General features: G+C 39.1%; 1 protein-coding gene and 1 long non-coding RNA gene across 7 annotated transcripts in view; both read right to left on the reverse strand.

Annotated features, from left to right (window-relative positions):
- LOC145519792 (uncharacterized) overlaps nt 1-25,191 on the reverse strand; it is a 256,509-nt gene that overhangs the window by 222,686 nt on the left and 8,632 nt on the right. The gene's annotated exons all lie outside the window — the stretch shown is intronic.
- Nucleotides 1,296-23,973, reverse strand: LOC145519804 (uncharacterized). The gene is made up of 2 exons (XR_014063936.1): nt 23,871-23,973; nt 1,296-4,404 (listed from the first exon to the last, which is right to left on the reverse strand). It is a non-coding gene; the product is annotated as an uncharacterized LOC145519804 (long non-coding RNA).

Genomic DNA, 25,191 nt, shown 5'->3' on the forward strand with positions numbered 1-25,191 from the left:
CTGGCCTGGAGAATTCCACGGACTGTATAGTCCATGGGATCCCAGAGTTGGACATGACTGAGCAACTTTCACTTTCACTTTCAAGATTGCTGAGAAATAACTTTCATACCAGTTTTGCTTGGAGTTCAGGAAAAAGTGAATCCAGGAAGAGGAGACATAAATGTGGAGAGAGAAGGCATAAATCTCTGCATTACTAGTGTGTTTTTTGTTGTTGTTGTTCAGTCCCTTAGCAGTGTCCAACTCTTTGCAACCCCATGAACTGCAGCATACCAGGCTTCCCTGTCCTTTACTATCTCCCAGAGTTTGCTCAAACTCATGTTCATAGACTCAGTGATGCCATACAACCATCTCATCCTCTGTTTCCCCCTTCTCCTCCTACCCTCAATCTTTCCCAGCATCAGGGTTTTTTCCAATGAGTCAGCTCTTCACATCAGGTGGCCAAAGTATTGGAGCTTCAGTTTTAGCATCAGTCCTTCCAATGAGTATTCAGGGTTGGTTTCCTTTAGGATTGACTGATTTGATCTCCTTGCAGTTCAAGGGACTCTCAAGAGTCTTCTCCAACACCACAATTTGAAGGCATCAATTCTTCTGTTTTCAGCCTTCTTTATGGTCCAACTCTCATATTCATGTTTGACTAATGGAAAAACCATAGTCTGACTATATGGACCTTTGTCAGAAAAATGATGTCTCTGCTTTTTAATATGCTGTCTAGGTTGGTCATAGCTTTACTTCCAAGAAGCAAGCATCTTTTAATTTCATGGGTGCAGTCACCATCTGCAGTGATTTTTGAGCCCCCCAAAATAAAATCTCTCACTGTTTTCATTATTTCCACATCTGTTTGCCATGAAGTGATGGAACCAGATGCCGTGATCTCTGTTTTTTGAATGTTGAGTTTTAAGCCAGCTTTTTCACTCTCCTCTTTCACCCTCATCAAGAAGTTCTTAAGTTCCTCTTCACATTCTGCCTTTAGAATGGTATCATCTGCATATCTGAGGTTTTTTATATTTCTCCCGGCAATCTTGATTCCAGCTTGTGAGTCATCCAGCCTGGTATTTTACCTGATGAACTCTGCATGTAAGTTAAATAAGCAGGGTGACAATATACAGCCTTGATGTGCTCCTTTCCCAGTTTTGAATCTGTCTGTTGTTCCACATCTGGTTCTAACTGTTGATTCTTGTCCTGTTGCTAGTGTGATTACTATGATTTATAATGTGTATAAAATCTTATCATATAATCAGCAAGGTAGAGATTTGAAAATTAAGAGCCTATAAAGAACTATAAATTCTTCAGGAAAAGAACAGTGAGAAAACATGGGCTTTAATGTTTTAAATCAGACACTCAGGCTTTAATCAGACACTCACATTTGATCTGGACTTCACTGCTACATGACTCAGGGTTGAATTCCTTATTATTTGTGATCTCCTCTTTCTTAATATCTAAAATGACACAAATAGCTATGGCCAAAGGATAACCATGAAGATGAAGTGAGAAGAAAGAGTGTGTAGTTGGTATACATATCCAGCTGCTGTCTAGAGATCTATAAAATCAGTGGCTTAAACAGAAAGATTATTATTTCTCTCCCATGTGAAAAGAAACCAAGGCTTAGGTATTCTGGGGCTGGTATGGTGGCTCCATAACATCTCTGATTCAGGTTCATTCTTTCTTGTGGCTCTACCATTCCCACTATTTTTTTCACATCTTTAATTGTCCAAGATGTCTTAACATTATGATCTCACTCTAGCCAACAGAAAGAGGAAAGGGGAAGTGAAATGTATGCCCCCTTTCTTTTCAAGGCACAATGCAAGTTTTCCACATTGACTACTCACATTCCAGTGCACAGAATTTGGTCACATGTCTGTTAGGGGACAAGTTAGGAAATGCAGTGTTCATTCTCAGCTTCCATTGCTCAAATAAAGTTTTTTTTTTTTTTTTTAATTATCACTAGAGATAAAGGGGACAATAGTGGATTTATTTAAATCATCTGGCAGGTTTCCTGGTATACCTGATATTACCTCTCTCCATCCCCTGTTTGGTTATTGGTGTGTTAAGAATTCTGAGTAGTATCCTCTCCCATTTTGGTGGCTTTGTTAATTGGCAGAATCCTTCTGGAAAGCAGCATAAAAGTGCATAAGAGTCATGATAATCTAACTCTTAGGAATTTGTTCAAATGAGAAAATAAATGACAGAAGATGTGCATTCCAGTGTTCCTGGAAGAGCACAATTCTATAGCATTTTGATGTTCCACAATAGCAGACCGTAAGTTAACCTTTCCATTTCTGAGACCAGCATTGAAATCCTCAGTTGCTGGTCTTAGATACCATGATGTTACCTCAGTGGCTGGACCAGTGCTGACTGGAATAAAGACTTTAATGTGGGGTTCCTGAGAAAGGGGTCTCATTCAGATACTAGTGTGCAGGATATACTTTAGGCATCAGTACCCGTGGAGAAGTGAGGTTAGCAGGACTGATAGAGAAAAGTGAACTGTGATACAGTCATGCAAAGGCTTTAGCCAATCTTACAAGCAGCTCTTAAGCTGGAGGGATCCCTCAGAGTTGTCCTGCATCACCCATCACTGGATGTAGGCTGCCTCATGGAAGGCAATGTGAATGGGTGAATAAGATATCTTTAGTCAAGGACAGGTCCTGGGGAAGAAGTCAGTCGAGAGCAGGTAACACTGCTGGCATCTGGGGAAAGAATACCTGAGTCCAGAAGAGGAAGACCTGGGTTGAGCAGTTATGCATCCCCTGCAAAGGTCGATACTGATGCATGCTGAGCTAGTAGGATACTATGGTCCAAGAGTTTGAAATGGGAGGTGAGACAAAGAAACTGGAATTGAAGTGGCAAGTTTACTGAAGTATTCAGGCAGAGTCCATAGACTCATATGATTCCCAGAACCACCTGGTTCGTTCCTGCTTTTCTTTAATGCCTGGCTGTTGAATGGTTTATTGGATTTAATTTGTTTTGGTTACCAAGAGAACCTTAAATATTTTGTCATCAATTCATGAATTATTATGAATACGACAGAATATTATGCGTCCCTAAGAATGATAAGAATGCTATTCTGATAATAATGTCAAATACAACAAATATACCCAAACATTTAAATATACCCAAGTTATCATCTGACTGTGAACTAACAGAACGGAAAATAATATTTCTCTAGGTTCAGTTCAGTTCAGTTCAGTCACTCAGTTGTGTCCGACTCTTTGCGACCCCATGAATTGCAGCACAGATTCCCTCCTCACTATCGCCTGGAGTTTGCTCAAACTGATCTGCATTGAGTCAATGATGCCATCCAACCACCTCATCCTCTGTCACCACCTTCTCCTCTTGTCCTCAGTCTTTCCCAGCATTGGGTCTTTTCTAGTGAGCTGACTCTTTGCATCAGGTGGCCAAAGTATTGGAGCTTCAGCTTCAGCATTAGTTCTTCCAATGAATATTTGGGGCTGATTTCCTTTAGTATTGACTTGTTTCATCTGCTTGCTGTCAAAGGGACTTTCAAGAGTCTTCTCCAGCTCCACAGATCAATTCAGTTCAGTTCAGTCGCTCAGTTGTGTCCGACTCTTTGCGACCCCATGAACCACAGCATGCCAGGCCTCCCTGTCCATCACCAACTCCCTGAGTCCACCCAAACCCATGTCCATTGAGTCAGTGATGCCATCCAGCCATCTCATCCTCTGCCATCCCCTTCTCCTCCTGCCCTCAATCTTTCCCAGCATCAGGGTCTTTTCCAATGAGTCAGCTCTTCATATCAGGTGGCCAAAGTACTGGAGTTTCAGCTTCAACATCAGTCCTTCCAGTGAACACACAGGACTGATCTCCTTTAGGATGGACTGGTTGCATCTCCTTGCAGTCCAAGGGACTCTCAAGAGTCTTCTCCAACACCACAGTTCAATTCTTCGGCGCTCAACTTTCTTTATAGTCCAACTCTCACATCCATACATGACCACTGGAAAAACCATAGCCTTGACTAGACGGACCTTTGTTGGCAAAGTAATGTCTCTGCTTTTTAATATGCTATCTAGGTTGGTCATAACTTTCCTTCCAAGGAGTAAGCGTCTTTTAATTTCATGGCTACAGTCACCATCAGCAGTGATTTTAGAGCCTAGAAAAATAAAGTCAGCCACTGTTTCCCCATCTATCTGCCATGAAGATTTGGGACCGGATGCCATGATCTTAGTTTTCTGAATGTTGAGCTTTAAGCCACTTTTTCACTCTCTTCTTTCACTTTCATCAAGAGGCTCTTTAGTAGTTCTTCACTTTCTGCCATAAGGATAGTGTCATCTGCATATCTGAGGTTATTGATATTTCTCCACAGATAGAAAGCATCAATTCCTTGACACTCAGCTTTCTTTATGGTCCAGCTCTTAGGAAACAATTACGTATGATCCAGCAATTCTAAGTCTAGGCATAAAAGAATTAAAACCAGAGATTCAAATAGATATTCACAAGTGTTCATAGTAGCTCTATTTATAACAGCCAAAATATGGAAATAGACCAAATGTCCATCACAGAGAGATGGACAAATTGTGGTATATCCAAACAATGAACTATTATTCAGCAATAAAAAGGAATAGAATGCTGCTATATGCTATAATACATATGATCCTTGAAATAGCTGTGGGAAAAAAAGCCAGTCACTAAGGCCACATATTGTATGATTTCTATGAAATTTATATGAAATGTCCAGGTAAATCTGTTGAGAAAGAATACAGATTAGTGGTTGCCAAGGGCAGCAGGGAGAGAAAAATGGGGAGTACCTTACTTAATTTGTATGGAACTTTATTTTGGGGTAATGAAAATGTTTTTGAACTAGATAAAGGTGGTGATTGTGTGACATTATGAATGCACTTAATGCCACTATCTTCTTCACTTTGAAATAGTTAAAATTATGTGACTCTCACTTCAATTTATTAAAAAAATAGGTAATAAAGAATAAATGATACTATTTGATTAGAAGTGATTTAAAAGAGCATTATATCATGTCAGCCATATTTTATTCTTCAGATTATTTTTGTTTAAAGATAGACACTTACTTCCTAAAGGAACTAAAATAGTTTGGTATGAATGAAATAATTCTCACAGTGTAAGTGATCCACATGGGCCACATGGAGACAGCGACGCAGGATAAAACATCCCTTCCAGTATAACTTGAGATATAAAGTGACTGGCAATTGGCTCTTGATCTATACAGCAGTCTTGGTTCTGTCACTTCATTAACCTCAGTGTAATACAGCCCTTCAACGTATGCATTTGAATCTTTTGGGACTGCACGTTGCATTGCCAGGGTTTATTTGTAGCACATTTTAAAAATATTCTCATTCTTTTATTGTAAAATTTCTAGTTTAAAATATAAGCATACTCTAGTTATTTTTGAAAATCCACCTAAGAATAGGAATAGAAAATTAAAATTCCCATAATTCTGTCATATAAAGTGAAAGTGTTAAATGTGGGTTTTATACACATGTGTGTACTTCCACATGTATATACAGTGATATCGGTGCATTTTTGATCAGAAATAATATGCTGTATATATATTATATATTTTTTACTCCCTAATGTTATGAAATTAAAAGATGTTTAATTTCAGCCTGGTGAGCTACAGTCCATAGGGTCTCAAAGTGTCAGACATGACTGAAGCAAGTGAGCATGCATGCACTATATTAATTAACTATAGTACTGTGCTGTACATAACATCTCTTAGACTTATTTATTTTATAACTGAAAGTTTGTACCTTTTGACTACATTTACTTCTTTACCCAAGTTTGATCTCTGGGTTGGGAAGATCCTCTGGAGAAGGGAAAGGCTACCTACTTAAGTGATCTGGCCTGGAGAATTCCATGGACTGTGTATTTCTTGGGGTCACAAAGAGTCGAACATGACTGAGTGACTTTCACTTCACTCATGTACCCAAGCCCCATCTTTCTCATCTGGCAACCACCAATCTGTTTTCTGCATCTGTGAGTTTGGGCTATTTTGTTGTTGTTTTTAGATTCCACAAAGAAGTGAAATAGTATGGTATTCATTTTTTTCTAGCTAACTTATTCCACTTAGCATAATAGCCTCAAGGTCCATCTATGTTGTCATAAATGGCATGATTGCTTTCTTTTTTATGGCTAAATTTTATATATATATATATATAAAATTATATATAAATATACTACATATACATTATATATAACAACTTTACCTATTCATCCATCTGTGGGCACTTCTATGTCTTGGTTACTGTAAATAATGGTTCATTGAACATGGGAATGTATATCTTTTCGAGTGTTTTCACTTACTTTGAAAGTGGAATTGCTAGATTGTATGCTCATTTTACTTTTAATTTTTTGAGGAGTCTCCATACTATTTTCTGTTGTGGCTGAACCAATTTATATTCTCACCAACAGGGTTGTGCAGCATTTCCCTTTTCTCCATATCCTTCCTGATACCTGTTATTTCTTGCTATTTTAATAATAATCATTATAATAATAATGTATTATAAGATTTTATTAATACATTATTATAATAAGGTAGTATAATGCATATAATAATTATTATTATATAATAATTATAATAATCATTGTAACAGGTGTGTGGTGATACCTCAGTGTGGTTTTGATTTGCATTCACTTGTCATTTGCATTTGTTATTTGCATTTCCTTGTTACTGACATCAAGCACCTTTTCATGTAACTGTCGCCCATCTGTATGTCTTCTTTGGAAAAATACCTATTCAGATATAAAGATATAAAAATACCTCCTCTGCTCATTTTTCAGTTGGATTGTGTTTCTTTCTTTGCTCCTTTTGTAATTGAGTTCTATGAGTTCTTTATGTATTATGGGTATTAATCCCTTATCAGATACATTATTTGTAAATATTTTCTTCCATTCTGTAGGTTGCCTTTCATTTTGTTAAAGTTTTTTTTTCTATTGTGGAGAAAATTTTCAATTTTATGTAGTTGCACTTGTTTATTTTTGTTTTTGTTGGCTTTGCTTTTGATTTCAGGTCTAAAAAATCATTGCCAAGGCCAGTGTCAAGGAGCTTACTGCCTCTGTTTTCTTCTAGGAGTTTTATGGAATCAGGTCTTATAGTCAAGTCATTAATCTAGTTTTAGGTAGGGGTGTGTGTGTGTGTGTGTGTGTGTGTGTGTGTGTGTGGTATAAGATAGGGGTTCCAATTTCATTCTTTTGCACATGCCTTTCTTTTTTTCCCATCACCATTTACTGAGGAGACCATCCTCTCCCCATTGCATATTCTTTGCTCCTTTTTCATAAACTAATTGATTATCTGTACATGTGTCACTTTCTGGGTTCTCTGTTCCATTCCATTGATCTAAGTGTCTATTTTTATGCCAGTACACACTGTTTTGATTACTTGTATTATATTCGGTAGTTTAAAATCAGGAAGTGAGATGCCTCCAGCTTTGTTTGTCTTTCACTTCTTTCCACTTTTTATTTTCTTTGTCTTTCTTTCAGTTCTTTCACCTTTACTGCTTTGGCTATTTGGGCTTTTTTTATGGTTTCATACAAATTTTAGGATCATTTGTTCTATTCCTTTGAAAAAATCACTTAGATTTTGATAGAGGTTGCGCTGCATCAGTAGATTGCTTTGAGTAGTATGATTACCTTAACAATAGTAATTCTATAAACATGGACTGTCTTCCCATTTATTTCTGTCTTCTTCAGTGTCTTTCACCAGCACCTTAATAGTTATAGTTACATTCTTTAAAATAAATTGCTAGGAGTAGAAATATGTAATTAAAAGGAAAATTTGAAAGGTTTTAAAATGTCTTTTTGGCAAACTGCCTTCCTGTTAGGTTATCCCATTTTCCCCTTCCAGCAATGCATGAGACTGGGCCTTTGTTCTACATCTTTTGCAAAATCAGGGCTTTCTTCAAAAACCATTGCCAAAAATATTATTTATGCTTTTAAAAATTTATTTTATTCTTTGCTTTTTAAAATTTATTTATTTTTTAATTGAAGGATGATTGCTTTATGGAGTTTTGTTCTTTTCTGTCAATGAGACAATATATAGTATAGTTTAAATGTCACTGGAACCAAAAGATATCTGGGGGAGTCTCTCCCTTGCCCATGTACACCATCCCCCTCTGGGTGCCACCAGTATTAACAGTTTCTTGTGTATTCTTCAAGAAATCACCTATGTGTTCATAAATTGTAGCAGACTATACATACTGACTATACCTTGCACTTGTCTATATATCAGGAATGTAGCCTCTTCATTCTTTTCTAAGGTCGCATACTTTTCTATTGTCAAATGCTATATATTTTAAAGGGCTTCCCAGGTGGCCCAGTGGTAAAGAATCTACCCGCCAATGTGGGAGATGTGGGTTTGATTCCTGGGTCGGGAAGATTCCCCTGGAGGAGGAAATGATAACCCACTCTAGTATTCTTGCCTGGAAAGTCCCATAGAGAGAGGAGGCTAGTGGGCTACAGTCCATGAGGCCTCAAAGAGTCAGACACAACTGAGCACGCATGCATGTATTTTACAAGTTCACTTTTGATGGACAGTTCAGTTGCCTTTAACTTTTTGCTGTAACAGACAATGTATCTGTCAGTTACCTTGTAATTCCTTTACTTTATACATGTACAAGGGAATAGCTGACAAAAGAGGAGAAGGAAAAGGCAAAGGAGAAAGGCAAATGAATGCAGAGTTTCAGAGAGTAGCAAGGAGAGATAAGAAAGCCTTTTTAAGTGAACAATGCAGAGAAATAGAGGAAAACAACAGAATGGGAAAGACTAGAAATCTTTTCAAAAAATTGGAGATATCTAGGGAACATTTCATCAAACATGGGCACAGTAAAGAACAGAAATAGCAAGGACCTAACTGAAGCAGAAGAGATTAAGAAGAGGTGGCAAGGATACGCAGAAGAACTATACAAAAAGGATCTTAGTGACCCAGATAACCACAGTGGTGTGGGCACTCACCTAGAGTCAGACATCCTGGAGTGTGAAGTCAAGTGGGCCTTAGGAAGCATTACTATGAACAAAGCTAGTGGAGGTGATGGAATTCCAGTTGAGCTATTTCAAATCCTAAAAGATGATGCTGTTAAAGTGCTGCATTCCATATGCTGGCAAATTTGGAAAACTCAGCAGTGGCCACAGGACTGGAAAAGGTCAGTTTTCATTCCAATCCCAAAGAAGGGCAATGCCAAAGAATGTTCAGGCTACAGTACATTTGTGCTCATTTCACATGCTAGCAAGGCAGTGCTCAAAATTCTTCAAGAGAGTCTGTTGAACAGTACATGAACCCTGGATTTCCAGATGAACAAGCTGGGTTTAGAAAAGGCAGAGGAACCTGAGATCATATTCCCGACATCTGTTGGATCATAGAAAAAGCAAGGGAATTCCAAAACAACATCTACTTTTGCTTCATTGACTACACTAGGTCTTTGACTGTGCAAATTACAACAAACTGTGGAAAATTCTTCAGGAGATGGGAATACCAGACCACTTTAACTGCTTCCTGAGAAACCTGTATGCAGGTCAAGAAGCAAGAGTTAGAACCAGACATGAAACAACAATGAACTAGTTCCAAATTGGAAAGGAGTACATCAAGGCTGTATGTTGTCACCCTGCCTATTTAATTTATATGCAGAGTACATCATGGGAAATGCCAGGCTGAATGAATCACAAGCTGGAATCAAGATTGCTGGAGAAGTATCAACAACCTCAGATATGCAGATGACACCATTCTAATGGCAGAAAGCAAAGAGGAACTAAAGAGCCTCTTGATTAGGGTGAAAGAGGAGAGTGAAAAAGCTGGCTTAAAACCTAACATTCAAAAAACGAAGATCATGGCATCTGATCCTATCACCTTATGGCAGATAGATGGGGAAAAAGTGACAAATCTTATTTTCTTGGGCTCCAAAATCACTGTGGACAGCCGTGAAATTAAAAGATGATTGCTCCTTGGAAGAAAAGCTATGATAAATCTAGACAGTGTATTAAAAAACAGAGACATCACTTTGCCAACAAAGATCTGTGTAGTCAAAGCTATGGTTTTTCCAGTAGTCATGTACAGATTAAGAGTTGGACCACAAAAATGGCTGAGCACTGAAGAACTGATGCTTTCTAATTGTGGAGCTGCAGAAGTCTTGAGAGACCCTTGGACAGCAAGGAGATCAAATCAGTCAATCCTAAAGGAAGTCAACTCTGAATATTCATTAGTGCTGAAGCTCCAATACTTTGGCCACCTGATGTGAAGACCCAACTCATTGGAAAAGAGCAGTCATCTTTTAATTTTGTGGCTGTCCACAGTGATTTTGGAACCCAAGAAAATAAAATCTGATGCTGGGGAAGATTGAGGGCAGGAGGAGAAGGAAGTAACAGAGGATGGGATGGTTGAATGCCATAATGGACTCAGTGGTCATGAGTTTGAGCAAACTCCAGGAGATAGTGAAGGACAGGGAAGCCTGGCATGATGCATTCATTGGGTCGTAGAGAGTTGGACATGACCTAGCGTCTGAACAACAACAAAAAGGAAATGTGTTTAAGTTAAACTTTTGAATTACTAGGTTCAAGGACTTTTGTAATGTCTTTCTTATTATTATCTTTAAAAGAAAAAAGAATAAGAGAAAGCAAAGAAAAAAATTAGAAAATTTAGTAAGTCTGGTGGTTATTAAATGGTGGGAACTGTCATATATTTACCCCAGATTGCTCATCTCTGAAGTTTCTAGTTTTATTCCTCTGTTCAAGAGGTCAAAAGACTAAGGGCAGGAAGAAGAATGGGTGCTAAAAACCTAATAGCAGAATTGCCTCTAGTCCTGCAGCAGCTGTTTTACCATCAGCTGAATTCTGATAAGGAAAAGCAAATAGCTTAGACAACGGCAAGCTAAGCTTTTAAGCTTTGGAGGTGATGTTACATATCTCCTCTTCAGAAATACAAGGTGAAAATTGTTTAGGGATAGAAAATAATTTTCCAGGGATGACATGATTTACGACATAAAGGATTAAAACTTCAAAACCCCAGTTAACATACCTTTATTTAACACTGACTTCTTTAATGGAAAAAGTCACTTTCTTTTAGTTTGCATGCATGCCAAGTTGCTTCAGTTGTGTAAACTTAAAAAAAATAATAACATGCATACAGCAAAGTGCACAATATATAGCACACCATTATATAACTTAATTTTTACCAAATGAACACATTCCTGTAACCACCACCAAGGTCAAGCAATAGAACATAACTAGCTTCCCAGAAGCTCCCACTGTGTCCTTCCAACGCACTACCCGCCACCAAAGTAACTGTTTTCTTTCACCACCAATTAATTGTGTCTGTATTTAACAATATATACATGGAAAATGTAGGATGCACTTTTCTGTGTCTGGTTTCTTTCACTCAAGATTATATAGAATTCATCCCTGATTTGGTTTTTATCTTTCTGTTATGTGGCTTCATTCATTCCACAAATATTTACTGAGCATCTACTGTACGCCAAGCACTGTATGCTAGACACTGGAGACACAATGACAATGATGCAGATACGGTCCCTGCTTTCTTGGAACGTACATAAAGAGATTGTCTTCTGACTCTGAAAATGAGTATCTAAGGATTTAAAAGTCATTGCTTCCCAGAGACACAATGACGTTTGTCAACACAGGTAGCTCCGAGGTACCCATTTGTCTAGAAAGACACAGATATGGTCTGGCTAATGTGTACTTCTGTAGATTTCCAAATCTTTATCTCCAGAATCTCCCAGCATTGTTTACCTGCTATTTAAGAGTCAGAGGCCTGCAGAATAAAAATCTCAGTTGCCTTTTTAGAGTTGCATTCCAGGACAGCCCCTTGATTGAATAACTAGAATATCTGCCAGGCAGGGCTCTGGGGAAGAAAGTTGTCTGTATCTTTGAAATGTTATTTCAAACATGCTTCTTTGGCAGAAAAATTCAGAGAAAAGTAACAGGCAGGCAATGGCGTTTTCCCTTTGAAGTTATAGTTTCTGCCCTTTTCTCAGTTTAGGAAATAGGTTGGGAGATAATCCTTCATGTGGTCAGTGAAGATTTCCAATTAGCCCGAAATCAGGAGAGGGATACCAAGAGTGCTATGTCAAAATCCCACATAAAGTAAAATTCTAAACTGCATGCATACATTAACTTTAGGTGTGCTACTAATTACCAACTTCTGTAAATGACTTTTAAAAATTTAAATTAGTACAACATCGAGGAAATTAAATATGTCCATTTATCAAAAGTCTTAATTTTAATAGCATGAGAAATCTAAAGTCCCTCTACCCATCACCCTCAAATTTTTCCCCTCTCCCTTTCTCCAGGTATGAATTGAATGCATCCTTCCAGCCCTCTTTTTATATATCTTTTTCCAAATACATCTATGCATGTTGTTTTTCATGTAAATGATACGCACATCATGCTGCAGCTTGCTTTCTGCCCTTCAACAGTGTTTTTTTGTGATCTTGCCAATTACTGTCTACCTGGTTCTCTCCTTTGAATTGCTGTGCAGGGTTCTGTCATATAAATGCACCACTTTCTATAATGTAGCCATCCTTCTACTAAAGACAGGCTGTCTCCAATTTTTCAGTACAACAAACAGTGCTGCCATGAGTAGCCTTGATGTGCATTCTTAGACTTGGAAGCAAGTATTTCTCCAAGACACACTCAAGAAATGGATAGATGATGCCACTGCTTCTTTAAAAGAGCTGCTTGGTTCTTCCCTCTGAGGAAGCTCTTTGAAGGCTGCGTAGGTCTTATTTGTATCTGTTTTGCCAGAACCCAGCACAGAGGCTGCCAGCTAGTGACTGCTTGCCACTTGTTCACTTCTCAGTCTCTTGGTTGATTCCTCTTTGCCTCCAGGTCATTTCAAAGCAAGCAACCTAAGGTCTTCCTTCTTGGCCTTCTCTTGTTTCTCCAGTGTGTCTTTCCCCTTTGTCAGAAGCTCTCTTCCCAGGCTTACATTAGAATCAACTGGGGAGTTTTTGAAATTTACCAGTGCCCAGACCTACTTTCCAGAGGTTCTGACTTGACTGGTCTGCAATGCAGTGGATCCCAGATAATGTTTCATTTTTTCCTTAGCTTTCTGTCTGATACTAATAGGAGGCTACAATGGAGACTCATTGCCTTGGGCCATTGGTTCGGTGAGTTCGGTGCCTAGCCAGCAGTAATAGCACTCCATGGGCTTTATTAGAAGAATGAATTCTTGGGCTTGGCCCTTTAGAACTACTAAACCAGAAATTGGAGGATGGGATCCTGTAGTATAGTTTTGGTAAGCCCTTCAGATGATTGAGAAGCATAGTAAATCAAATTTGAGAACCGCTGTCCTCGTGTCTTTCCCTGACTCTGTAATCATGGAGAAGACATCCTTATTCTTACCTCGACTCCTCTCCTGAATGCCAACTGCCCCACTGACATACCTCTAGGTGCATCCCTACACCTCCAGTGCTCCCCACGCCACTCCCACCTTGCCAAGTGGTGTTCCATTGCGTGTATGTATGTATAAACACACCACATCTTCTTTATCCATTCATCTGCTGATGGACACTTAGCTTGTTCCCATGCCTTAGTAACTGTAAGTAAAGTAGCTATAAATATTGGAGTGCATTATCTTTTTGAATTGGTGGAAGTTTTTTAGGATATACACCCAGGAGTGGAATCGCTGGGTCTTTCTTAATTTTTGAGAAACTTCCAACTGTTTTCCCCAGTGGCTACATCAATTTACATTCCTACCAACAGTGTACAAGGGTTCCCTTTTCTCCACATCTTCACCACCAACTTTAAAATAGTTTTATTATTAAAAAGATTTTTTAAACCACATAGCTACCGAGTCATTCTAGCACTGCATAGTGACTAGTCCAAGTTTTCCCAATCAATTTCAGAAACTATCTCTATCAGAAGCTAAATTCTCTCAGCTGGATTTTCTAGTCTCTTCCATTGGTTTTTCTGTTCATTCATAATCCAGTATAACTGTATTTATTTACTGAGGCATTCCATTATATTTTGATATTTGGTATACTTTTGGTTAATAATTTTGTGAAGGTTTTATTTATTTAGGTTCAGAAGCAAAGGAAAGTTTTATTCTTTGATCAGAGAATGGTAATATTTGGTATTATTACTAGAATCTACACATAACTCATTTTCACAAATTTCCAAGCTGTTTTTTATTTATGTTCTCAAGTGAAGTTTGGTTCAGTTTTGTCTCAAACAAAAGGAAAATAACAGAAACAAATTGTTGGCATTTATAGTGTTTCCAGTAATTTTATAAACTGTCTTAGGGAGAATGGGCACCTTAGTGACACTCAGTCATCCTAAGAATGTGGTGATTTTCCATCTATTCACATCTCCTCTGAAGTCTTCATTAGTGTTTTAAAGTAGTATTCATATAGGCATTGCACACTCCTTGTTATTTCTATCCCCAGTGATTTGTTGCTATTGTATGTGAATTTTAATTCTTTTATATTCTCTCTCTGGTTGTAAAATATGTATATATATATATATATATATATATATCAAAGGCGGCAATTTCTGCATAATCACTTTGGGACTCATTCTTGACGTCCTCCCTTCTCATCCCTGTGATAACATCCTTCACCATGTCCTGTTTAAAATACACTTTCTCAGTATCTAAATCCTGCCACCTCCACTCCCACACCCTAGTTAAAGCCACCTTCATCCTCATTTGAACAACACAGTAGCCTCCTAGATCCCATCATCCACACAGCAACCAGAGGCATTTTTTTTCATAATGAAAGGAGTGTCTTGCCATCTCCTTGCCTAACGATTTTCTGTCTTGCCCTCACATTTAGAGTAAAATACAAACTCCATACCTGAAAGGTCCCGTATCACCTGGCTCCTGTCTTACTCACTCACAGCCCCACTCTCCATCTCCTCTCCCTCATTCACAGAACTGCAACCACAAGGGCCTCTTTGGGTTCTGAAACCCTTCTACTTCTTTCACTGTCTCAGACATTCTCCTGCTGTTCTCTCCGCCCAGAATATTTTTCTGCTTGTTCTTTAAAGGGATGGCTCCTTCTTAATATCTATTTATGTTGTTGTTCAGCTGCTAAGTCGTGCCTGACTCTTTGTGACCCCATAGACTGCAGCAAACCAGGCTTCCCTGTCCTTCTTTGTTTCCCGAAGTTTGCTCAAACTCATGTTCATTGAGCAGGTGATGCCATCGATCCATTTCGTCCTCTGTCACCCCCTTCTCCTCCTGCTTTCAATCTTTCCCAGCATCAAGGTCTTTTCCAATGAGTCGGCTCTTCGCGTCAGATGGCCAAAGGCTTACATTTATCTAGCACATCTCAAAGAGCCTTTCTCTGTCCACCTAATCTCAACTATCTGCCTTTTAATCTCCTCTACAAAGAACCGTGCGTAATTAATATACTTGTTCACCTCTACAAAGAACCGTGCGTAATTAATATACTTGTTCACCTATTTACTTAGTTTGTGTTTCTCTTCCCCACTGGACTGTGAGCTCCTGTGTTATCTGCAAACTGCATGGTACATAGTAGGTGTTCAATAAATATTTTTTTAATAAATAACTGTCTTCCTGGTACATAGTAGGTGTTCAATAAATATTTTTTTAATAAATAAATGTCTTCCTTGTTTATATAGTCAGAGGCTGAGTAAGCATCTACTTTTTCCTGAGACTCAATAATTGTTCTCCAATCATGTTTAATTCCACAGTTACTGTATATCAAACACTTCTATTTCTATGTAAATCATAGTTCAGTTCAGTTCAGTCGCTCAGTCATGTCCGACTCTTTGCGACCCCATGGATCGCAGCACGCCAGGCCTCCCTGTCCATTACCAACTCCCGGAGTCTACCCAAACCCATGTCCATCAAGTCGGTGATGCCACCCAACCATCTCATCCTCTGTCGTCCCCTTCTCCTGCCCCCAATCTTTCCCAGCATTAGGGTCTTTTCCAATGAGTCGACTCTTTGCATGAGGTGGCCAAAGTATTGGAGTTTCAGCTTCAACATCAGTCCTTCCAATGAACACCCAGGACTGATCTCCTTTAGGATGGACTGGTTGGATCTCCTTGCAGTCCAAGGGACTCTCAAGAGTCTTCTCCAACATCACAGTTCAAAAGCATCAATTCTTTGGCACTCAGCCTTCTTCACTGTCCAACTCTCACATCCATACATGACCACTGGAAAACCATAGCCTTGACTAGATGGACCTTTGTTGGCAAAGTAATGTCTTGGCTTTTAAATATACTATCTAGGTTTGTCACAACCTTCCTTCCAAGGAGCAAGCGTCTTTTAATTTCATGGCTGCAATCACCATCAGCAGTGATTTTGGAGCCCAAAAAAACAAAGTCTGACACTGTTTCCCCATCTATTTCCCATGAAGTGATGGGACCAGATGCCATGATCTTAGTTTTCTGAACGTTGAGCTTTAAGCCAACTTTTTCACTCTCCTCTTTCACTTTCATCAAGAGGCTCTTTAGTTCTTCTTCACTTTCTGCCATAAGGGTGGTGTCATCCGCATATCTGAGGTTATTGATATTTCTCCCAGCAATGTTGATTCCAGCTTGTGTTTCTTCCAGCCCAGCATTTCTCATGATGTACTCTTCATATAAGTTAAATAAGCAGGGTGACAATATACAGCCTTGACGTACTATATTACAAGCTCCTGTCAAATTTTATTCAAAAACCTGACTTAGCTATCAGAAATCTCTTCTTAGTGTTTGATCACATATACACAGTATATATGAGGTTCTTTTCAAATAGTGAAATACATACTGAATGTTACAGAAAAAGCTACCATTATGCATAATGTATGAAAAAACTTCTCCCTGAGGGTAGTGATAACACTGTATTTTCTTTATATATTATCTCCTTATTTTTTAAAAATATTGTTCTAATTAAGGAAGTAATATATCCTTATTACTAAAAAAGGCAGATAATGCAGGAGTGGGTATCACTGAAATGTAATAAGTATGAAAGATCTCCATAATTCCGGTGTCAGAGATCACAGTCATATGGTTATAGCATGATGTAAATCCCTCTTTCTAGACTTTTTTTCCTATGCAGATCCTGTTCAGGTTGAGATTTTGCTCTTTTATTTTGTTTTTAGGAGCCAATTACACAAACAACACTGTGACTCATTTACTTTATAATACACCTTGGACATGTTTATGTTAAAACATACTGCTCTTTCTGACTCCGAAATAATTGCCCAATATTTCATTGGATTTACTGTTTCTTGATGTTTCTTTTCCCTTTCCACCTGATCAGTGAAGTTGGGAGGACAGGATCTTGAATTATGTCTGTTTTCAATTATTAGGACCTTTATCCCTCCTGGACACGAGGACCAAAGTCACCATTCAGGGAGTCATTTGTCTACCTCTGCTCTGTCAGAAAAGGTGCTTAGAGCAAATATAAGTTCCATGAGGTCCAGATTTGTAGTCAGCATTAATGAACTGAATAATCAGCACAAAATAAGAAATGCTGATTTAAAAAATGTATGTGGGTGAATTTGTGTTGCTGACTGTAATTGGAATTCAGGCACCACTGTGGTAAGTGCCCAGAAAAAAATTATACATCCAAAGTATTGCTCTTTGTAACTGCATCTCTAGCACAGAGCCCAACAGTAGCTAAACTTTATTCCAGTTATGCTTGCCATGAATTTCCCTGATATGTACTGTCAGACCTGTTTTTAAGTGGGGGGAAAAAAAAACATTTTTCTTTGTGTCAGCTTCTGATAGGGACTTGACAAGGTGCTAATTGCCAGGCTTACATTTCAGGAAGCAACCTATTTTCTGTTATTGGTGCCAGTTAATACAAAGACAGTGCATGGTGAATATACCATTTCCAACTGGCACTGATTTGATGTCACATAATCTCATTACCATGTCAATCTGTTGCATGTAATGCATCTGTGTTTTTCCACATTAAGTAAAAAATGAAATTATTTATTCCTGCCTCTAGCCCCTCTCCATTGTCCTTGGTAGTCACAATAGCTGAGATATTTTGAAAAGTTCTTTGAGGACCTTCTTTGTAGCAGGCTTCCACATAAGCTCACAGGGAATTCAAATCCTGAACCACTTTATAACTAGAAGGCAGGCCTTCTGGCCATATGCTATTTTAATAGCAAGGACCATAGTAGAGACTGAATAACACAAAGATACCGAGCTGAACTGAGGGCCATGAGAGTTTATAAGGATGATTGTTGCTCTGAGACCACTGAAGAAGAGCAGTGTTCACAAGGCTCAGTCTTACAAGTAGGCCACTGGTCTGGGTGTTGGAAAAGCATTGTCTTCATCAACCCTAGTTGGACCCATATCCAGAAGCCTCACCATTTGTGACTGACTCCCTAAACCAGACCCTCTATAGGCCTGGCTGGACTGGTATCTGAATTTTTTCTAGCGTCTAGATTTCTATTCTTTGAGATTGTGTTCTTCACCATCAAACTTTATGCTATTTTAAGCTTTGCTGTTGTTGTTTAGTCACTAAGTTGTGTCTGACTCTTCTGCGACCTTTTGGGACTATAGCCCGCCAGGCTCCTCTGACCATGGAATTTTCCAGGCAAGAATACTAGAGTGGGTTGCCATTGCCTCCTCCAGGGAATCTTCCTGACCCAGAGATCAAACCCCTGACTCCTGTATTGGCAGACAGATTCTTTACCACTGAGACCCCAGGGAAGCCCGTGGTTTAAGAATACAGGCCTTGAAATCAGAAAGTCTACCTTTGAAGGCCCATTTAGCTACTCGCTAGCTGTGTAACTTTGAGCTGATTACTTATCCTCTCTGTGTGTTTATTTCTTCCTCTCCAAAGTTGAGCTCATGGCATTCCTATTTAATTGGGTTGTCAGAAGAATTGACTACAACCTTATCCATTGTTAGTTGAAGTAGTAAGTCATCACAAAGGTTAACCATTATTATGATTAATACCTTTACAATAGACAGCCTATTAAACATCTTCTGGCAGAGGAAATTACATTTTTGCATATGTACATATTTTCTACCATATAAAAACATTTTTAAACTGTTCATTCAGTGGGAAAATCAGGTTCTGGCTAATGTTTTGGTTATGTAAAATATTCTGCCAGATAAAGAAAATCCAGTGTTTGAAAAAAAATGCTGAATTGGACTTATTTAAGCAGGCAAAGGAGAAATGAAAAGATATATATATCCTTCTGAATGCAGAGTTCCAAATAATAGCAAGGAGAGATAAGAAAGCCTTCCTGAGTGATCAGTGCAAAGAAATAGAGGAAAAACAATAGAATGGAAAAGACTAGAGAGCTCTTCAGCAAAATTAGAGATACCAAGGGGATATTTCATGCAAAGATGGGCACAATTAAGGACAGAAATGGTATGGACCTAACAGAAGCAGAAGATACTAAGAAGAGGTGGCAAGAATATACAGAAGAACTATACAAAAATGATCTTCATGACTCAGATAACCATGATGGTGTGATCACTCACCTAGAGTCAGACATCCTGGAATTCGAAGTCAAGTGGATTTTAGGAAACATCACTATGAACAAAGCTAGTGGAGGTGATGGAATTCCAGTTGAGCTATTTCAAGTCCTAAAAGATGATGCTGTGAAAGTGCTGCACTCAATATGCCAGCAAATTTGGAAAGCTCAGCAGTGGCCACAGGACTGGAAAAGGTCAGTTTTCATTTCAATCTCAAAGAAAGGCAATGCCCAAGAATGCTCAAACTACCACACAATTGCACTCATCTTACATGCTAGTAAAGTAATGCTCAAAATTCTCCAAGCCATGTACACCCATGGCAGATTCATGTCACTGTATGGCAAAACCAATACAATATTGTAAAGTTAAAAAATAGATAAATAAACTAATTTAAAAAATAAAAATAAAAGAATTCTCCAAGCCAGGCTTCAACAGTATGTGAACCATGAACTACCAGATGTTCAAGCTGGATTTAGAAAAGGCAGAGGAACCAGAGATCAAATTGCCAACATCTGTTGGTTCATCGAAAAAGCAAAAGAATTCCAGAAAAACATCTACTTCTGCTTTATTGATTACACCAAAGCCTTTGACTGTGTGAATGGGAACATGAAAGTCACTCAGTCATGTCTGACTCTTTGCAACCCCATGGACTATACAATTCATGGAATTCTCCAGGCCAGAATACTGGAGTGGATAGCTGTTCCCTTCTCCAGGGGATCTTCCCAACCCAGGGATTGAGCCCATGTCTCCCATATTGCAGGCGGATTCTTTACCAGCTGAGCCACCACTGTGTAGATCACAACAAACTGGAAAATTCTTCAAGAGATTGGAATACCTGGCCACCTTAAATGTCTCCTGAGGAATATGTATGCAGGTCAAGAAGCAACAGTTAGAACCGGACTTGGAACAACAGATTGGTTCCAAATTGGGAAAGGAGTACGTTAAGGCTGTATATTGTCATCCTGTTTATTTAACTTATATGCAGAGTACATCATGCAAAATTCTGGGGTGGATGAAGCTCAAGCTGGAATCAAGATTGCCGGGAGAAATATCAATAACCTCAGATACGCAGATACCACCCTTATGGCAGAGAACGAAGAACTAAAGAGCCTCTTGATGAAAGTGAGAGTGAAAAAGCTGACTTAAAACTCAACTATCATAAAACGAAGATCATGGCATCTGGCCCCATCACTTCATGGCAAATAGATGGGGAAAAAGTGGGAAAAGTGACAGACTTTATCTTCTTGGGCTCCAAAATCTCCGTGGACAGTGAGTGCAACCACAAAATTAGAAGATGCTTGCTCCTTGGAAGAAAAGCTATGACCAACCTAGACAGCATATTTAAAATTAGAGATATTACTTTGTCGACAAAGGTCCATATAGTTAAAGCTATGGTTTTTCCAGTAGTCATGTATGGATGTGAGAGTTGGACCATAAAGAAAACTGACCACCGAAGAATTGATGCTTTTAAACTGTGGTGCTGGAGAAGACTGCTGAGAGTCCCTTGGACAGCAAGGAGATCAAACCAGACAATCCTAAAGGAAATCAGTCCTGAATATTCATTGGAAGGACTGGTGCTGAAACTGAAGCTCCAATACTTTGGTCACCTGATGTGAAGAGCTGAGTCATTGGAAAAGACCCTGATGCTGGGCAAGATTGAAGGCAGGAAGACAAGAGGGGTAACAGAGGATGAGATGGTTGGATGGCATCACCAACTCACTGGACATGAATTTGAGCAAGCTCTGAGATATGGTGAAGGAGGACAGGGAAGCCTGACGTGCTGCAGTCCATGGAGTCGCAAAGAGTTGGACATGACTAAGCAACTGAACTGAACTGAACTGAACTGAAGTAGAATATAAGAAAGAAGGAGTAAAGCTGTTTAAAAATGAAAAAAAAAAAAGTTTTGAAAGGGTAGCTAAAGCAAGGATGAATGTGAAGAAATACAGTCAGTGAAATATAACCATGCACATGACATATTTTTTTTCCAGTAGAAGTGTAGCATGCATATGTGTGTGCTCAGTCATGTCCAACTTTGGCTGTCCAACTCTTTGCGACCCCATGAACTATAGCCCACCAGACTCCTCTGTCCATGGGATTTCCCAGGCAAAAATATTGGAGTGAGTTGTTATTTCTTTCTCTAGGGGATAGTCCCAACCCAGGGATCGAACTTGCATCTTCAGAGTCTCCTTCTGGCGGATTCTTTACCACTGAGTTGCTGGGTAGCTTTCAGTAAAAAACAAAACAAACAAAAAAAACACCCCATAAACTGGTGATGGGATTAGAAGGAGGTTAACAGGGGAAGGAGTGCTTGGTGGCTATCACTGTTCTCTGTCAAACTGAGTCGGGAGCCACTCTTCCTAACTGCTGCTGCTGCTGCTGCTAAGTCGCTTCAGTCGTGTCTGACTCTGTATGACCCCATAGACGGCAGCCCACCAGGCTCCCCCGTCTCTGGGATTCTCCAGGCAAGAACATTGGAGTGGGTTGCCATTTCCTTCTCCAATGCATGAAAGTGAAAAGTGAAAGTGAAGTCGCTCAGTCGTGTCCGACTCTTAGCGACTCCATGGACTGCAGCCTACCAGGCTCCTCTGTCCATGGGATTTTCCAGGCAAGGGTACTGAAGTGTGTTGCCATTGCCTTCTCTGACTCTTCCTAACTAGTAGGTGGGTTAGTCCGCAGGTGAGAGTGCAGATTTGGATGTTTAGAGATCAATTCCTCTGTGCCAGCCACTAAACCAGCACCTTGGTCCATTCATTTTTACAGCACCCCTTTGAAGCAAGCAACTGTGATTATAACTGTCTTTTCAGGATGTGGAAAGGATACAGAAAATGTGCTGTTACTTTCTATGCTCATAATCCTAAAGTAGGCATTGGAGAAAACCTAGCTCTGGAAATTTCTACTCTAGAAAGTAATAATCATGATAAGATTCTAATTAAAGCAGGATTTTTCTCCTAGGAGTAATGATACCATGAGAAATAGAGATTACCTCCATCATTCCTGGAGTTCCGTGTGTGTGCATGCATGTGTGTCTTTGTGTGTGTGTGAGACAGAGAGTAAGAGAAAGAAAATGACTTTTGCAAATTAAAGGAAATACTGGCTCTGAAAACTAGAAACAACTTTCAGTAATTGTAATCTCATTCATTTAAGAAATATTTATTGAGTGCCTATTAGGTAGCACCAAGGAGATACAGTGAGGATGGTGATCGATTTGCTGTTTCCCTCATGTAGTTCAAAGTCTAACAAATAATACCAAACACCAACAAGACAAAAGGGGTGAAACAAAGTAGGGCAGAAGAAGTTCAGATTTCAGGAGGCATATAGCATCCTGGTACATCTCCCAACAATCCGAGCATTGTCAGATTCCATGCTAGCAAGGGTAGCAACTGTCTGTGTTGAATGTGGACTTCCAGGAAATGGTGAAATTGTATGTGCACACACTGCATTGCTTTATAACTTGGCTTCAGTTTAAGAGTGGTTTGGATCTGAGCACTTCTGAATCATTTGTAGTTATGATGTTGAAACCCCTGGTCTGGAGGTCTCATTCTACAGATACTGAAGGGGGCAAAATAAGGATCTGAGGCCCAAGGAGTCTCAAGCAATTGTTGGTGGGGTTCACTTGGGGCTCCATGGCCTGGGTATTAGCTAAAGTATGGTCTTCTGGAATGATAAGTAGGAAAGGAACACCTAATACGTAAGTAACTTTGTAAAATGCCATGAGCTAGTCTGGGAACATCATAAAGACCAGACTGGGACATTCCATGTAGGCTCAAGAGGAGTTATTTAGAACTGTAGATTTAGCTTTCAAATGAAAAGATGGGATGCTCTTACAGATCATACTCATCAGGCCAGGTATAAAGGCTGAATGGTCAGAAACAATTAGATGACCATCTTTCTGTCACTAAGCTGCTTTTATTTATGGAGGTAACAAGTTTTGCAGGTAAACTGATTCCTGATTAAATCCCAATTCAGCACATTCTAGCTCTGTAATGCTGCTTTAGGTCATTTAACTTTGCAGAGTCTAATTTTCATCCTATGTAAAATAGAGCAGAACCCAGACAGCAGAACTGCTATGGTGGTAGTTTAGTTGCTAAGTCATGTCCAACTCTTTTGCGACCCCATAGACTGTAGCCCACCAGGCTCCTCTGTCCATGGGAATTCCCAGGTAAGAATACTAAAGTGGGTTGCCATCTCCTTCTCCAGGGTATCTTCCTGACCCAGCAATTGAACCTGAGTCTCCTGCATTGCAGGCAGTCTCCTGCAGTTACCACCAGTGGCTCAGTGGTGAAGAATGTGCCTGCAAGGCACGAGATGCAGGAAATGTGGGTTCCATCCCTGGGTCAGGAAGATCCCCTCGAGTAGGAAAATGGCAACCCACTCCAGTAAACTTACCTAGAAAATCCCACAGACGGAGGAGCCTGGCGGGGTCACAAAGAATTGGACATGACTGACCACACACGCACACATGCTACCCAGTACCGTGGACTTACCTATTCCTGAAGCCATTTACTGCTGACTACTCAGGAAACAGTTCATTTTATTTCTGCCTCCTGGTGTCTGCCTCTTATTTGGGTGTGGGTTTTCCCTTTCTGTGGAAAGAGATGGCTTTGCTTCATATCTCCTTCCTGCTGTTTTCACTGGTGTTCTGTGAAGTCATTTGTGATGTCATCTTTCACATTTCTGTTGACCAGACTATCTCTCCCCAGTGACTCATCTGCATCATCACTCCTTTGAGATTTAATTTTCATGAAGACACATCCACAGAAGCCTCCCATTTAATCTACAATAACATTCAATTCCAGTAAAGCCTGGGAAAAGAAAATGGGCTAAAATCTGTCCTTCCCTTAACTCCACGTGACTTCAACAAGATGTTCTTCCTTCAGAGAAGACTTCTGTAGGGGGCTAGTTATTACAGAATCCAGTCTCCCCTCCTGCATTCGGGTATGTTTATATATTCCTATATATAGAATCAACTTCCAAACTGCATACACATATGTTTTCTTTTATAATTTACATTTTAATTGGTTGTTTTGAGGCTCAGTACACATACATTTTAATTTGCACATAATTTTTAATGGATGTGCCAAAAATATAAAACAAAATCATATTAACTGTGATTCTTTTCTAAACAGTTATTCCAGTCAGTTTCCAGTCAAAAACTTGGTGACAAAGATTCCTTTAAAGGATACCAAGTATAAAATGTTTTATCATTTATTTATATTATTTATTTATATCACATATATTTATGTACATTAATTCGATAATTGCCTTCTTATAAATATGATAAAGTCACTTTAGGATTGCTGAAACAAAATAGAGGTTTATATTTATTCATTCATTCAATAAATATTTCTTGCATTCCTACTATGTGCCAGACCCATACTAGATACTGAGAAACATCCTGAAGTGTCAGTGAGATAATTAAGATTATCACAAAATACTCAACAATAGAAAATGGAGTAAGAGAGCCAAAGATATGTCATACATAGCAAAGACAATTGAGGCAATTCTCTTGATGATTTTAGCCACCTCCACCCAAACCAACCCCCCAAAACTTGGCAGCATTTCAGATCAATGACTTACTCATTATACATGAGTAAATCATTGATAATTATGATAATTATCAAAACATTGATAAATATGTGTGATAATTATGAACTTAGACTAAAGCACTGAAACTGAATTTGAGCCATATCTCTTACTTACTAGTTAGGGGACCCTTGTCAAATCATTTTACCTCTTTCAACCTCAATATCCTTATCTGTAAAATGGAATTACTATCCTGCCTGTCTCATAGAGCTGCTGTAAAAA

The sequence above is a fragment of the Giraffa tippelskirchi genome, chromosome 9 (assembly GCF_054371585.1).
Source record: "Giraffa tippelskirchi isolate mGirTip1 chromosome 9, T2T-mGirTip1v1.2.pri, whole genome shotgun sequence".
In the NCBI taxonomy this organism is placed as follows: domain Eukaryota; kingdom Metazoa; phylum Chordata; class Mammalia; order Artiodactyla; family Giraffidae; genus Giraffa; species Giraffa tippelskirchi.